Genomic DNA, 12,306 nt, shown 5'->3' with positions numbered 1-12,306 from the left:
TGATCAGGCTGCAAAGCCTCCTTTACTGAAGTGGGCTCATGTGTTAGTAGATTAGTCAACTCAGGGTGAGTCTGTGCTACAGACGCTATGGCCTTTTTATAGTATTTTTTCTGGCATTTTTTTGGTGTCCTTTTTAGGACTGGGATGCATTTAATGCTAGTCGATTGCATTTATTGCTCCTCCCATTTTATGCCTATATATTGCCAAGGCTCCTCCTTCTCTGTTGTACTTCAGCCATCATTTGTGGATTCTTCTGAGGAGAGAGAAGCCGGTGCCAGGGTTCCCACACAGCCAGTGATTCACTGTTGTATGCTGATGTCTCGTGTTCGATATGGATTACGTTTCCCGGGCATACATCTGTGTTCTCTGTTGTATTTGTGTTTATTTTTTCTTGCCTTGTGTTTCAGCAATTTATTTCAGCATGTTGTTTATGCTTCCATTGCTGCACCACTTTTGACATGGTATCAGAGCTCACGTTTTGTGTTTCTGCTGTGTTTTATTTCTGATTTCAAGACTATTTTCCCTCTTGCTGATCAGGCAGCTGCTGCTCCAATCAGGCGACTAGTTTTGCCTGTGTTTTTTGCTGATGTCAGCATCCGTACAGCCTGTGCATCCATTTCAGCCTGCATTTTGGTGTTTCTACATCTCCTCCTGGCTGGGCACTTACATCATCAAGCTGTTTTTGCTGTTCTTGACAGTTTTTGACTGATTTCTTGACTTTTTATAGCAGTTTTGTCTTTTTTTTAAATCAGATTTTGGGTTATACTGCATGTGAACTCTTGTTTTTTACAGTTTGTGCTCGTGGTTTGGCAGTGTTCCCTCTCCCAATCCCTTCTTTTCTCTACTTCTTTTCTAAATCCTTTCAAGATGGCTCCTCCATGCACATCCACTGATGACAAGCTCCATGGACCTAATTATTACACGTGGAGTGCGGTGATGAAGGCTTGGTTTATTTAGAAGCGGTTATGGTACGTGGTTAATGGAGCTGTGGCACGTCCTCAACAACCTTCTCCTGTTCCATCTGATTTTTATGAAGACAACCATGAGGAGGCTATGCTTACATGGGATTCGGATGATGCCCGTGCTTATTCAGCATTACTCCGATGTATTTCCAAAGAAGTCCTACCGGCGGTCACCTCCTGTACGACAACTTCAGACGTATGGTCGAAGTTCCAGTTGATGTACGAGGCTTCTTCCACCATGAGGGCCGTTACTCTCTATGGCCAGCTCCAGCAAACTGAAGTTTGAATCCAAAGATACGATTCAATCCTTCCTACTTCGTGTTACCCAACTCTAGGACTAGCTTCGCACTATGCAGTCTGCCCTATCAGACGCACATCTTGTTGGTACGGTACTCTACAAGCTTCCCCAGGAATTTGATGGAGTGGCGAATGCTTTACAAGTGCAGACATCTATGACTTCTGTCAGTTTTCTTTACATGTCCTCTATGCTACTCGAGCATGAGGCTACTTTGCGACTACAAGGGCGGCTTCCGTCACATTATGGAGGTTCAAGTGAGGCTTTTGCAGCTTCAGAGAGGGGTTCAAAGATGAAGAAGTCAAAGGCCCACTGTTACCACTGTGGCAAGAAAGGTCATTTAAGGAAGGACTGCAAAGAGTTAGCGGCTTCTTGGAACAAAAAGGAGCAAAAGACGAAGCGGGATGCGGACTCATTTCACGAGTCATCATTTGCCTCAGATTCCGATTCCAATCCTCCAACCAAGGCGAAGTCCAAGGCGCGGAAGGGATCCTTTTCTTCGGATCATGGGAAGGGCCTAGTGGCCCCTTCCTCAGCTGCTTTCTAGTGGTGGTGATGCGGACATCCCTCACAACTCTCCAATGCCAAAGAGGGAGTGTGAGAGGGTGGTGAGATGGGGCAACCGTGCCTCATCTACATGTTTATACAAATGCACAAGATCCAGAGAGGGACATCCCTGATGCATCGACCGAAGCCTGGCAGGTACAAATCCTGGAGCTAGGATTGACATCCAAGTTCATGATGGGCTGGTTACTTGACAAAGAGTGGGAGGCTTTCGTCTCGAGCCCACAAGAGGGGACACTTTGGCGGTTCTGGCCAAAGGCGAGGATTCCATGGTCACGTGTTCAAAGACATGTTTGGCACATTGGTCTCGTATGTCCTGAGTGACATAGGTGACATAACACAAAGAGCTACTATGATTCTTCTCTATTTTCAAGTGGTGTTGTTATGATCGACATCAATGTCAGATACTCTCCGAGGCATCTTGGTGATGGGCTGGCCACTCATTGCTTGGATATCCATGGTTCTTTTGGTGGTTCTATGTTGTATAGTTTATGATTCCCCATCATTGTACTATTGTATTGTATCAGCTCATCCCTTATCTGAGAGAGGGTGTTAGTAGATTAGTCAGCTCACGGTGAGTCTGTGCTGCAGAGGCTGTGGCCTTTTTATAGTATTTTTTCTAGCGTTTTTTTTGTGCCCTTTTTAGGAGTGGGGAGCATTTAATGTTGGCCAACTACATTTATTGCTCCCCCCATTTTATGCCTATATATTGCTAGGGCTCCTCCTCCTCTGATGTACTTCAACCATCATTTGTGGATTCTTCTAAGGAGAGAGGAGCCGATGCCAAGGTGCCCACACAGCCAGTGATTCACTATTGTATGTTGTTGTCTCGTGTTCGATATGGATTCCATTTCCCAAGCATACATCTGAGTTCTCATCTGTATTTGTGTTTATATTTTCTTGTCTTGTGTTTCAACAGTTTATTTCAACATGTTGTTTATGCTTCCATTGTTGCATCACTTCTGACATCATGGTCCTACATAACACAGGTCAGCAAACAATAGTTGGAGCAAACAAGCTCCATAGAATGTGCTTGGTTCCTCCGTGACCTCCGCGGTCCATCCTGCGGTTTCCACTCCTCAAGGACCCCCTCGATCCCTGAATCTCGACCGGACCTCTCCCCGTCGTTCTCAATCTGTGGAAGACTCGGGAACATCCACCGGCGGAAGCTCCTCAAGGATGGCCGATGGAAGTAAAGACTCTGAATCAGAAGAAGAATCTCCATCAAAAGACTTTGGCTCCAAAGAAACTGTCTCGGGAGCCCAACTCTCCCCTGGATCTCCAAGAACGAGGTGCTCCTCACCCCCCTCTGTGGCAGGAACTTCCACGAACCGCACATCTCGGCTCGTGTAGACATCCTGCTTGACGGGATTAAATAGACTATAACCTTGGGATTGGGAGCTGTAGCCAACAAAAACCTGTCGTCAAGAAACCGCCTCGAACTTGTCACACTACGTCTTCGAGATGTACACATAAGCGTCACACCCAAAGATCCTGAAGTAAGAGACATCAGGCTTAGTCCCAAAGTAAGCCTCAAAAGGTGTTATCTTGTCAACGGCTGAAGTGGGAGATCGATTGAGGATGTGAACTACGGTAGCCACTACCTCGGCCCACAAAAACTGAGGTGTCTATCGGTGCTCCATCATGGTGCATGCCATCCAAGGTTGCACTCGTACGTCGAACGGACAGGTTCGTACCATACAAACCGTACGGTACGTATCCGTACTGTTTCGTACGAGATTTTAGACATGTTTTGGCCACGTATCCTGCGGGACAAGGTGAGCTATCCAAAGAGTTTCCGCGCGAAACAGGCTGGGGAAAATGGCGCAAACTGGGCACGATTGATCATTTGTGACACATAGACACTCTTGCAAGTCTCGACTCTCTCCTCAACCCTCCCTCTTGTCTCCAAGACTCCAAGGCTGCATCAAGCTCCCATCCTCTCCAAGTCCCCCTCTTCCTCTCTCCTCTTCCCCTCTTCTCTTGAGTCTTTCTCCCATCCTCTCCCTTTTCAAAGTTCGTTCTTCTTCCAACTTTCCAAGTTTCCCTGATCCCCTCTCTCTTCAAGGCTCAAGCATCATCTCACTCTTTCCTCTTCCTCCCATCCCCTCCCTCCTCAAGCATCACGGCAATCGGAGTAACAAGTCTCGACTCTCTCCTCTTTATCAGGCCTCTGACCAAGCCTCGGCACCATGACACATGAGAAGCATGAGGTCTTCAACTTGCACGCCATCCATGTGAAGAGGGACACAAAGAAGTCCAACTCCCACAATTGGATATGCAAGTATTGCAAGAAGAGCTACACAAGTGGTGCAACCTGGCTTCTCCAACATCTTTCCAAGACGGGGGGGGAGGGCAAGTTGCTCCGTGCAAGTCGATCCCTCAACACATTGCGGACGAGATTCTCGCCAAGATGAGAGGGGGATCCACTAGAGGAGGAGGTGGCAGATCGACGGTGGCGGCATCTACACTTATGTTTACTCATGAGGAAGCCTCAAATGTAGGCCTATCTTCGACCGATGCAGGTGAGGCCTCCACCATTGGTGGTGCCGACTCCATATCCCCTTTGGGCTCCAGCACTGGCAAAAGGCAAAGGTTAGAGGCTCATGCAATACCGAAGAGGCAATCCTCTCTCTCTCAAGCTCCCGGTTATACACGTGGATCGGTTGCCTTTCTTAGAGAAAGGCAACGACAAGCCGATGTTGAGATTGCACGCACGGTGATCGAGTGCAATCTTGCATTCAACATCCTGAAGTATGAGCAATGGAAGAAGATGGTGAGAACCATCACTAATGTTGGCCCATGTGAAGGATGGAGCGGCATCTCATACAATGATATGAGGACAAAGAAGATTGATGAAGAGGAGAGGATTGATAAAGCCCTTGATCCTATCCGGGCCGCATGGACAAAATACGATTGCTCCATTCTCACCAATGGATGGAGTGACCGTAAGAAACGGGGTATCATCAACATACTCGTTTCATGTCCACTTGGCACATATTTTTTGTGGGCCGTAGACACCGGCAAGAGGAGAAAAAAAACGACTGGCTCATTCATCTACCGCCACATTCGGCAAGCTATCATTGAGGTACACATTGTCTTTTTAAAGTTGCTTTCATTATTCATGAATCATAATTAGAATTTTCAAGTCATGATTCATGATTCATCTCTCCCCGAAGCTTTTATAATTTGTGCCATGTATGATGTGCTTGTAGGTGGGCCCGTTAAATGCGGTGCAAGTTGTGACTGACAATGCATCCAATTGTCGGTGCATGGGCCATTTGCTTGAGACCGAGTTTCCTTTGATCGTATAGACTCCATGTGCAAGTCATTGTTTGGACTTGCTCATGGAGAACATCAGAAAGCTAAAATGGGTGAAGAGGGTGGTATACAAGGCTACATCTGTTGTCACCTTCTTCACGGTGAAGGTGAAGGTGCTTGCGATGTATCGGGAGCATAGCAAACTTGAGTTAAAGAAGCCTTCTTCAACTCGGTTTGCTTATATGTGGTTATTGTTGGAGCGGCTTTATGAGGTGTGGTCCGCCCTACGCCAAACAATAGTGTCCACTCTATGGAATCAGTGGGATGAGCATGAGACAGAGGAGGCGAAAGCCATGCAGCGGCTGTGCCTTGATGAGCAGTTTTGGCAAAAAGTCCGTGCCATTGTGATTGCCGTGACTCCCTTTTATAGGGTGTTGGGCATGACTGATTGCGAGGGGTCCACCATGGGCCTTCTCATTCACTTCTTCAGAGCGGCATTGGTGGAGGTACGGGCTTGCACGATGATCACAGATTCTCAACGTGCATACATCATAGAGATAGCAGAGAGGAGATGGGCATGGATGCATAGGCCCATCCATGGTTTCGCAGCATTGGTGCATCCGGCCTACAAGTCGCCGGCGATCATGGATAACAGAGAGCTCCGGTCAGATCAACTTGCATATTTGACTCATGTGGTCCCCATAGATGACCACAACACAATCCTAGAGGAGCTTGGATGCTATACAGATCAGAGAGGACATGTGGCATTTTCTTCTCCCACTTGTTGGAAAAGGAAGTCACTTGTAAAGCCTCTATTTTGGTGGCAAAATTTTGGATATGCACTGGAGACTCTTCAGCCTTTGGCCATGAGAGTCCTTGCGCAGGATTGCTCTTCGGGTGCATGTGAGAGAAACTGAAGTGTCAATTCTCTCATTCACACGAAGATTCGCAATCATCTTAGCACACGACAATTAGAGCAGCTAGTGTATTGCCGCACTAACTTGCGCATGATGAAGGCCATGATGAGTATGGGTAGTCCAAAGCAAGTAAACACCTAACCATAAAATGATAAGTCAAGTTCAATTTTTAAATTTATTTGTTTCAACTTGTTACTTTATAGTATTATGCTCAACAATTTAGTATTTATAATCTATTATCTTATGTGCATTGTGTAGGTGAATGTTGATACATTCAAGTTGACGGGCGACACTCTTGCAAGTGTACATCAGGAGGTCGATGAGGAGGAGCAGATCTTTGCACAGCTCTATAGAGAGCTCATAGCAGCAGACACCCGTGACACTCGTAGTCAGCGTGCTCGTGGGTGAGGAGTTCGAGTTGCCAGCAAGGGCATGGTCATTCGGCACCCTCTGAGATCGACGAGGGGTGGTTCAAGTAGTCTGTAGATATATATGAGATGGGGCTCTAGTAGCTCTCGTCCAGTCCCTGATGATGGCATTCCCCCCTTGCCTACAGTTAGACCGTCATTGCCTAGGGAGCCATCATTTGATGATGATGGTAACCTTATCAATGAGGATGAGTATGAGAGTGCCTCATCATTCGATGACAAGGAGTCATCTTCGAACTCTCTTGATGAGCACTCAGATGATGATGATGATGATGCTGATGATAGTGATGCCTCATGAGTCATCCTAGCCTCTAGGCCTCAACTCTCTCGAGTCTCACCTTTTTGTATCTACTTAGTACTATCACTGATGATTGTATCCAGTTTCACTCATTGATGATTGTAATTTGTATGATGTATCCAGTACATTGTACCGTTGCCCGCATGTTTGCTGCTCGCATGTGATTGCAAGGGCTTTTTACCTCATGTATTCAGCATATTTTGTAATGGCACTGCTAGTTTCACTTTAAACATGTGTTCTATTATTTATAGTTTTTTTTTTAAATGAAGTTTTTTTTTTCGTACTAATATCGTACCGTACCTTATAAAATCTTAAGGTACCATTTAATACCGTATTTTATCGTACCGTACCATATCGTACTTTTCGTACCTGACAACTATGACGCCATCTCAATCACACTTCAGTTCTTCTACTCCAAAATGCCATTCTCTTAGGAAGTGTTGGTGTTAGCAAACTCCTAGTGAATGCCCCTATCTGCACAAAAACGAGCAAACTCACTAGACATAAATTCACCTCCCTTGTCTGAACGTAAGGTCTTCGGTTGCCGGCCAAAACGGTTCTCCTCAAAGAGAAGCCAATCCTTGAAGTGAGAAAAAGCCTCCGACTTCAAAGTCAAGAAATAGGCCCAAGTCATCCTGCTATAGTCATCTACGATCAACATGAAGTACAAGCTCCCCTTCAGGGACTCGGTCCTCATCGGGCCACAAAGATCCGTAGATACAAGCTCCATGGGTAAAGTAGACCGCCTCGAAGCTTTGTTGGAAATCGCATCCCGATGCAATTTCCCACGAATGCAAGAGACACATGGCTAATGGCTCACCACTATATCCAGCAAACCTTGGACAAATGATCCTCGCGACGCCTTCCGAAGGTACTCATAGTTCAAGTTGCCAAACCGAGCATGCCATAGCTCAGACTGTGTCTAAGAGGTAAGAAGAAAAGAGGTAAGAGTTGTAGAAGACTTTAATTTGTAGATGCCATTCTCCTCATACCCTGCAGAGAGAACCTTCCTTGATCCACGATCAAGGACTCGAACAGTATCACTGTCAAACTCCACCAAGAGACCAAGAGCACAAATCTTATGGACCGAAAGCAAATGATACCCCAAGCCTGACACATGCAACACCTCGGAAGTGTGGATACCACCACAACGGGGGCAGAGAAAATATCTGCGTGTGTCTCTGACTTGATGACCTCAATCTCCGTCAACCCGAGCACAGTCTGTCTCAACCAACAAATCTCAAGATCAGTATCTGAATAATGTGTCAACAAAGTGCTGGAGGACTGCTATATAAAGCAGAAAGAAAAGGCACAAAAATGACCATGTCGGCTGCATTAAATGCAGCCAACTGCAATAAAATAATGCCAAATTATTGTCCGACTGCAAGCTGCCACATGTCACCTACGCAGACTACTGATGTGTCCTCTGTCGTATGCTGTATACTGTTGAATCAAACCCTAATTGTGCAAAAATCCTAACACAGCCTGTCCAGGGGATGACTCTACCTCTAACAACTCATGACTTCCATTCTATCCTTTATGGCCCAAACTTATATGCCAGATCTACTTCAAAGGGGGTCAACTATATCTTACTATACATTGATGATTTACTTCTTACAAGCTCTTTGCTACCATTGCAAATATTAAGGCCCAACTTAGCTCCACGTTTGAGATAACTGACCTTTGTAAAAATGTCTTATTTTTAAGGATGAAGATAATTAGATTTGGGGATTCCATTTTTGTCTCTCATAGAAGTAAGCACATCAGCTAGTTAACCAAATTTGCACTAATCAAACACAACCTTTGGCCATGCCTCTAGATCTCCCTATCAAACTAGCCAAGGGCTCCCATGGTGAACCCTTCAACAAAGCACACACATAGATCTATTGTAGGAAAATTACTCTCAAAGATTCACACTATGTCAATCTTTAGAATTTGTTTACTCAATGTACACACCCTACTCACATTTTTGCTCTCTTTGCACTCTCTACTACTGCACTCCTGCTGCGCACACCCCCTTCAAACTCGTATCAGAGCTTTGGTCAAGGCGTGCGTGCTTCCCGGAGTCTGTGTGAGTCTGATCCGGCTCATTCTGTGCGAGAAAATCATCAAGTCGTCACTTTCTAGGTCACGTGTGTGCTGGACTGTCAAAAATTGCCACGCCAAAAACCCTAAATTTGGTGCAGACACAAGTCATTTTTGCTCAAGCAAACAAGCACACGTTGTTTTTGCATAGACAGACAATCTGAAACCCTAAAATCAGACAAAATCTAAAACCCTAAAATTTACACAAATGACAGCTGGTAGTACCGTCTGGAGTAGTGTGACAACTGACAGGCTCTCCTATGATGACATAGCAGTCCTGCTGTCAATTCTGAACTGACATTCATTAAATCTAGAGCAATCTTTGGACACTACAACAATCAACCCTTTTGGGATTTTCTTTGATTTTGCACAGTGAATGCTTGTGCAGTGACATTTGACCCAAAACTTGCCAACATTGTACACACTGGCTTTGAAACATTTGGGGTTTTTCATATATCAGTGGAATTTTGCTCAACTGAGTTGAATTCACTGACATTGGTGTGTGGCCAAACCCAAGAAATTTGGGGCTTTTGCAGAATTTGTTGAATTTCTGCAACATTTACCCTTGTTTGGCACTCGGGAACCTGTATTAATACAATTGGGGCAGGTTTGTCAAAGAAATTTTGGTGTTCACATCGGTGATATATTTTGCGCTAATTCATGCTTTGGCAATAAAATAACAGCAAATTCATTGTTGAGTGGGAGAAATTATTACTTGGGATGTATCAAATGTTGTCAAAAGGCAGCTTCTTTAGTACATGTATTGTTGAATGCTCATTGTGCACGGAAACAGTGGTATATACAGCACTTGGGTTGTTGCATATGGGCATTACAGTGATGTATTATCGAAGTGTGGAGTTGACTTTTATGCATACTTATCACATTTTGTTCATGTATATGCTGTAATCAACCTATTTGGACTGAAATTGGAGCAAATGATCTGCTTCTTCAGCACCTTTGGAAGTGCATTTTGTGTACTTGCTGTTATATTCAGCAACCTTACTATTGGCTAACAATATTCAGCACTTTATTGCAGAAATTTATTGCTGAAAAATGGTTGGCACTGCATCCACTTCTAACACAAGGAATCTTTTCGAGGTTCGGAAATTTGATGGCAACAGCTTTGATCTTTGGACAAATCATATGCAAGGTATCTTGTTTCTGAAGGATTGTGATAATTCTTTGGAACAAGAAAAGCCTATTGCTTTGTTAGATGAGGAATGGGCTAAGATGAGTAAAGAAGCTATTGCTTACATCAAAATGCCAGTCACACATGATATCTCGGTTGATATCAAGGGACTCTCCACTACACGTGAAGTTTAGATAAAACTCAAAGCTCATATGAGAATACAACTCCTCTCAATCTAGTCCATCTCTTGTAGAAGTTGGTTAACTTGGAGCTTGATAAGTCCAAGCCCACCTCAAAGCATTTGAATACATTTACTGGGATTTTGAGTCAGATACAAGATGCAAGCTTGCCACCTTTTCATCCCAAGTTGAAGACTATCTTATTACTCACGACTTTACTGGATTCATGGGAAGCATTGGTTGTCTCTTTGAGCAACAACCCGACCTTGATTTTTGATGGTGTGAGTGGTTCTATTCTCAATGAGATTAGACACAAGGTAAGTGGGAGCAACAGTGTATCAGCCTATAATGTAAGAGGAAGGACTAAAAAGAAGTCAAATGCTGCAAACATACACAAAAATTGCAGCAAAAGCAAGAAAAAACAGCAAGATGTCACTTGCTACCAATGTGGATGCAAAGAGCATAAACAGCCTGATTGCAAGTATTTTAAAAAGAAACAAGAATGTAAAAAGTAAATAAATGCAAAAGTCAAAAAGAATCACAAAGATAGCAACTCTACCCCTCAAGAAACAAAGAAGGCAAATGTGATATCGAGGGTTGTCATTAAAGAAATAGAAGAAAATGAAGATGTTGCAAATTTGTTGATTGCATCTTCAAATCCACATGCTATGACAACAGAAGACATGTATATCACTAAAAAGGATGTGATAGATGCTTTGCTGTCTACTCGTGACAGTTTGTCACAATCTTGGATTGTTGACAATGGTGCTTCATTTCATGTAATCCATCTTTGGAGTATTTCTTTTCTTATGCAGTAGGTCACCTTGGGAAAGTTTACCTAGGGAATAACTATGCATGTGACATAGAGGCAATCGGCACCATATACCTAGCTCTTGAAAATGGCCAAGAATTGATTCTTCATGATGTTAGGTATGTACCTAGCATCAAGAAGAGTTTGCTTTCAGTTGGGCAATTAGACAAAAGGGGTTACTTCACTACTTTTGGTGGTGGAATGTAGAAGGTACAAAAAGGATCCATGCTTGTCACTAGAGGTAGTAAAAAATGAACTTTGTATTATCTTTACTGCAAGGCACTTCCTAGAAAGTTTGTTGCAATTGCACAAGTGCAGTCACGCATGGAGCTATGGCACAAGCGTCTTCTTGGACACATGAGCCAAAAGGGTTTGCAAGCACTCTCTTCACTTTGAAGAGTTGATGTGAAAGATTCAAAGCTTGACTTTTGTGATGACTGTATTTTGGAAAAACATGTAAAGAGTTCATACTCTCATGGAGCTGCTAGAAAGGCATATATTTTGGATTTAGTCCATTCTAATGCATGTACCATGCCAACAAAAACTCATAGTGGTTTCTATTATTTCGTGTCTTTTATTAATGACTACTCTAGAAAGCTATGGGTTTACTTGCTTAAGCAAAAAAGTGAGACATTGGATGTTTTTAAAAGATTTTATGCATTCCTTAGCACTCAAAAGGATTTAAAACTAAAGTGTATAAGAACAGATAATGGGGAAGAGTATGTATCAAAAGAATTCAACCAGTTTTGTGATGTGAACAAGATTAAATGGAAGCTTACTGCCCCTTATAATCCGTCATCTAATGGTGTGGCTGAGCAAAAGAATCGCACTTTATGTCAGAAGATTCGATGCATATAGTCAGCAGCTAATCTCCCACAATCATTTTGAGGGGAGGCACTTAAAACTGCAATACATATTTGCAACCGATCTCCACATCATGCACTTGATACTAGCATCCCTAAAGAGGTTTGGTCTAGCAAGCCTGCTTCATATGACCACTTAACGGTCTTTGGCTATGAATGTTATGTACCTGCACCTATTGATATCAGAACCAAACTTGACATAAAATCCATCAACGCCATCTTCATGGTCTATGAAGATGAAGAAATGGGTCATAGAGTTTGGATTCGAAGTATAAAACATGTGATTTGCAACCAAGATGTGGTATTTAATGAATCAAAGCTGCAAAAAAATGCCACATCTGGTAACTTAGACAAGAAGAAAGTGAAATTTTAGCATGATCGATCACTTGAACAGCCATCACTAAACATTCAGCCCTGTTTGATGTATGTTGGTTTTGATGATCAAAGCATGTCATTATTGAGCTAAATGAAAATAGGCAACAAAGGGATGCTGAAAATGAGCTTAGGCATCATA

The 12,306-nt window shown here is 43.5% G+C and overlaps 1 protein-coding gene and 1 pseudogene across 1 annotated transcript in view; one reads left to right on the top strand and one right to left on the bottom strand.

The window, feature by feature from the left end:
• The window catches only part of LOC148020145 (uncharacterized), a 73,018-nt gene that overhangs the window by 46,116 nt on the left and 14,596 nt on the right, over positions 1–12,306 (bottom strand). The gene's annotated exons all lie outside the window — the stretch shown is intronic.
• LOC148020146 (uncharacterized) lies at positions 5,061–6,725 on the top strand (annotated as a pseudogene).

This window comes from Lygodium microphyllum, chromosome 19, assembly GCF_053477565.2.
Source record: "Lygodium microphyllum isolate KBCC chromosome 19, Lygodium_microphyllum_v1.1.10, whole genome shotgun sequence".
NCBI lineage: Eukaryota > Viridiplantae > Streptophyta > Polypodiopsida > Schizaeales > Lygodiaceae > Lygodium > Lygodium microphyllum.
Note: the sequence above shows the minus strand (reverse complement) of the source record. Positions and strands in the feature narration are given on the sequence as shown.